The sequence below is a fragment of the Gouania willdenowi genome, unplaced genomic scaffold (genome assembly GCF_900634775.1).
Source record: "Gouania willdenowi unplaced genomic scaffold, fGouWil2.1 scaffold_174_arrow_ctg1, whole genome shotgun sequence".
NCBI classification, from domain to species: Eukaryota; Metazoa; Chordata; class Actinopteri; order Blenniiformes; family Gobiesocidae; genus Gouania; species Gouania willdenowi.
The window spans coordinates 43,313-48,342 of NW_021144925.1; the positions used below are offsets into that span (position 1 = coordinate 43,313).

The 5,030-nt window shown below is 36.4% G+C and overlaps 1 long non-coding RNA gene across 3 annotated transcripts; it reads left to right on the plus strand.

The window, feature by feature from the left end:
* The first annotated feature begins 660 nt into the window (after positions 1-660).
* Positions 661-4,526, plus strand: LOC114458735 (uncharacterized). Of its 3 annotated transcripts, none has more exons than XR_003673127.1 (3): positions 661-776; positions 1,806-1,870; positions 4,390-4,526. It is a non-coding gene; the product is annotated as an uncharacterized LOC114458735 (long non-coding RNA). The 3 variants fall into 3 exon arrangements; XR_003673125.1 differs by lacking the exon at positions 661-776 and adding an exon at positions 793-861 and having other exon boundaries at positions 1,811-1,870; XR_003673126.1 differs by lacking the exon at positions 661-776 and adding an exon at positions 794-861.
* Positions 4,527-5,030: the final 504 nt, after the last annotated feature.

Below are 5,030 nucleotides of genomic sequence, written 5' to 3' on the forward strand. Positions count from 1 at the left end.
GCCCTGAATTAATGTATGTGATTGTGACGTTTCCTTCTGTTGTGTCCTCACTCTCGCGTTAGTTCGTGGTTGGCGGGAGTAGAACGAGGATATATAAGTGTGGGCGGGAGGAAAAGGAGTGTGTTAGTTCACGTGCTGACAGTGTGGATGGTGTTTAAGAGCACTGTGTGCGATTGTCCTGCTTCCCTTGTTCGGCAATAAAAGGCGAATTCTGACAAGACTTCAGTAACCCTTATTTCACGGCTCATCCACACTACAATATTTTTTAATCTGAATTATGGCAGTTATCTTTGATCTGATCCTGCTTCTTGATCTAATGAACAAATTCCTTTTTTTGAACTGGCACATGTGATTTCTTTAATCATGTGTCATCACTATGAAACAGCAGACAGTGCTCTATAAATCAGCTCTATGTTTACATGTGCTCTATAAATCAGCTCTATGTTTACATGGTGAAGTGTACGTCTGAACATATGAAGAGCTGTTTGGGTGAAATGCACTTACCTGTAATTAAACTTTAGATTTACACCGTCTGAGGAGCCATAAAACTACATTTAAATGTCCTATTGCACTTGAATGCATCACTCAGTTCACATGACCCCACGCGGAGGATACAGAGTCTTCAACAGCCAATCAGAGGCTACGCAGGTCACGTCCAGCCTGTCAGCTCAGAAGTGATGCGCATGCGTGTTGTTCTCCTGGTCTTTTCCAACCTCGGACGCCAGAGTTTAGCAGCTACGCAGCGGAGGAAAAAAGACGGAAAGAGGAGAAAATACGTGAGTTAAACGGATAGAGAGTCAGTGCACTTACCTACTGGAAGCCTGGAGGCAAGACCAGATGAAGGAGAGACGGAAAACGTGGGTAAGAAGAGAGCTAGCTGTTACTTAGCATTAAAGAGAGCTAGCTGATACTTAGCATTAAAGAGAACTAGCTGATACTTAGCATTAGAGAGAGCTAGCTGATACTTAGCATTAAAGAGAGCTAGCTGATACTTAGCATTAAAGAGAGCTAGCTGATACTTAGCATTAAAGAGAGCTAGCTGATACTTAGCATTAAAGAGAGCTAGCTGATACTTAGCATTAATGGCCATGCTAGCTCTGTATCTCACAGGCTAAAGCCACGTTCCTTCCCTGCAGCAGTCGTTATGACAACGTGTTATAAAGACAGATTAACGGTGAGAAACATGGCTCTGTGGCTGCTCTGGTGCTATTTTTCTGTTGTTCTGTTGCTAAAAGGAAGTAGTAGCTCTATAAAAGTCTTTAGGATGAACTGAGATAAATAATGATGCAGTGTTTTACACATGTATATACTGAGTTTATTATTGTATGCTGATGTATATATATTAAAAAGTGTTAAAGTTATAAAAAGTATTTTAGAGTGAAATTATATTTTATAAATGCAAAGTGTTGAATGACTTTATTTTAGCTCAACTGTGAGTTTAAGTCTGTTAAAGGGTGAGTGTGGTGTGGTTCCTCTCACACTAGTAGGCCTATAGTGTGGGAGAAATTAAGTATACTACTTTAATACCTCTGAACTACATTTTTATACTGTTTTATGTATACATGTTATTCTGATTTTGATATGGTTATGATATTTTGAATGTAAATGGTTACTTAGCATAATTATTACTGGAATGCTGTTCACATAAGCAGTTAGATTTGAGTAATTGAATGTTGTACAACAAAACCTGAAGATTTATTATGTTATATAATTGTAGATTTATGTGTGGAGTCTGATGCATTTTTGACATTTACACTTTAATGATGCATCAGAGTTGATTTTAATAGATATGACCTTATTTTTAGGTCAGGTTTTTTGAGTGGACGAGAAAGTCCAAGGACCAGGAAGAGATCCTGGTTGAAAACTGATGGTGAGTAGGAACCTGGAAGAGAAGACACCTACACGTACACACTCACACATATATACACATCACCCTTCAAAGAAACTTTAAGAACAGCTGCAACTATTTTCATTTTTTAAGGGCCCAATGGACAATTCTTATTTTTGTTTGTTTAGTGTGCACACTTTTATTTTAGTTTTGGTATCTGAATCATTGTAATAATACATGAGTTGCTACTCAACAGTTATTCCTTGTTTGACTCATTATTGCTGCTCATCCATAGAGCTCCTAACCAATCTGGGTTTGCTGATAACTAGTCCAACTTGATATTACACTGTAATAACTTTTATCATTCATAAATTGGGTTACATAGGCTATTCAAGTAGAAGTACTGTTACTTGATTAAAATTGTATTCAAGTAAGTCATACATGAAGTACTGAAATACAAATAAAAAGTAGCTCAATTCATTCCACTTGCATACAGTAAACATCACATGTATAAACATAAAAAAGAAGAGACTAAATCTTGCACAATTAGAACAAAGGCATCTGTATAAAATAAAAGCTTTGTCACAATGTACAATTCTTTTTTAAAACAAAATAACACCTATGAATTCAATTTAAAGCAAAAACTATTCTCAGGCTTTATGTATAACTACATTTATAAGCAATAAAAGTGTGAAAATAACAAATATTCAACACTGTTTTGACGACATACATTACGTTTAATCTGGTTGGTCGATTTAATTGTTGCCTGTTCATTTCATTTTTTGTAGTTTCACTATATACGTTGATCATTTTAAAACAAAAAAAAAATCATAATTTATTTCGGTAACGGTTGGTGAAGAAATGTAAGGAATTACTGATTTAGAAATATACTCATAAAAGTAAACGTACCCATAAATGTAACTCATTTACAGTAACGCGAGTACTTGTAATCCATTACTTTCACCTCTGTTTATGCCTTAATTACCATGACTCAACAAAGTGTCGTCTTTAAAACCAAAAGGTTGTCAGATCTTTTACAATATTTGTGCATTTTTGTATTGTTGTGTCTATACACGGAGGGAGGAGCTAAAGAAGAATATCTGTTATTGTTTGTCAGGCCAACAGTAAAATGTGTTCTATCAAGACTCACTTTATAAAAAGATCATATTTGCTCTCAGGCTTTCAAAGTGTTTTCTTATCAAACTCAGGTTATCATCAATTCCTGATTCAAAGCTAATATGATCTCAACCCTGTTATGAGTTGTTGTTTTACTCCTTTTAAATAGTAAAAGGACACGAGAGGTTGGTAAGATCCTTTCTTCACTAAATATGGACTCACTAGCAACATCTAGTGGACACATTCTGTAACTACACATGTCACAGATAATTGTGGCCATTACATTTTAAAATGACCAATTTACACTTCAGATTATCCATGTTCAATCATAACTCAATTATGATTCAGTGACCAGCATTTTTTACACTTACAATTAAATTATGATTGTTTTTGTATCCCGTGAAAGTCAATTATGATTCTCAATTAGTAAAGTTCAATTACAATTAATCACAAAGTGGTAAATTTACAGGCCTGTTATTTTGTATGTGTCTGTATGGTGTTGTTTTAGCATCATTACATTTACATTTTAGTTCATTGATTAGAATATCTTATGTAAACTTAGGACAAGAGTTGGAATTTAACTATAAACTCTTAATGTTGTTACTGTATATCCTAACCCTTCTAACCATTACCACCTGTATGGTGTGAAGACTCACTCACAGGTAGCGGGAAAACCTAATATTAAACATATTTGGATAATTATTAACTACATACAGTATGTGTAAGCCATGGATCTGTAACATTATTCCCCAGTTTTGTGTTTAATTAAATTATAACTTACATTTTTTATAGAATTACAATTAGTCAATTTTCTGAAGTCAATTCCAATTCAATTATGATTACAACAGCAACATATTATTTTTCAATTACAATTAATGACATTTACACCATAATTGTAATTAATTATCAATTACAATTATAATTATTGACCCCGTGACCCTGAAAAAAGTGGGTCAGAAAATGGATGGACCATCGAGAGAGTTTTTTTTTTTTTAATAATTGTTTTTTTCGATTATGTTATTTTTGTAATTGTTGGGTGTAATAATCAAAATTGTAATCGAATTTCAAATAATTGAGCAGCCCTACTCCAAAGGTGTCATAATTTAGTGAACGACACTTAATGACAGCCTTCATAACACCTTATTAATGCTAATGAGAGCATGGGGTGCTGGATCAGCAGCAGCCAGGGTGGGCTCATGGTAGGGGGAAGAAGTGTGAGGGGGGTCTCCGTCTAGGGAGACTAGGACCAGGACTGCAAACATAAGGGTTACCTGTGCTGCTCCAGCATTTAGACAGAGCCACAGGGCTGTAAAACAGTGTCAGACAGTCTCCAACAAACTAAAAGCAGCCTACGACCAACAACAGGACAGTCTGAAATGAAAACTTAACAGACAAGCTGAGACAAGTTCAACATAAGACACTAACACAGACTCCGATTGTTACAGCGGTGCATCCTGGGAGCTCACGTCCCATATCAGAGGAGATCTGGTGGTGCCTACAGCCAACACGCCTGAGGAGGTGGGATGGAAGAGCAGCAGCTCCAGCCTGCCAAGTCCTGGATGCAGGGTGAGGTCTGGACTGCTGCTGGTCAGGATCACATAAACACCACAGCTTCACCAGTAAAGCTGTTGTTTTTGGTCTGAATTATGGATTTTAATTCTTCATATTTATAAATAATTGTTCATCAATTGTAAAGTAAATTGCTCTACACAGTGTCTATGTGTTTGTAATTGGTCTGACACTGTAAGCTCCACCCCTGTCACAGGAGCGTGTACGTAGCCTGTCTGACATCACCAGGGTTACATTAGTGAGTTTATATTGTGCTTCATAGTCCAGCTTCTGTCTGATGGAGAATGTTTGGTTAGGTGAATCCAGCTAATGGAGATAAATCCAAGCTTCACTTATCTAGCTTTGTAGTATAGGCCCTAAATGTTCAATCTAAATGTTCAATCTAAATGTTAAATCAGTCACAGAGTGTAAAGCTAAATCATATAAGGTTGGCTGGTCAACGCCTGTCAATCCCCGCCCACACTCCACACACCCCACCCTCCAAGGTCTTCTGAATCCTTGATGTCTTCATCACTGA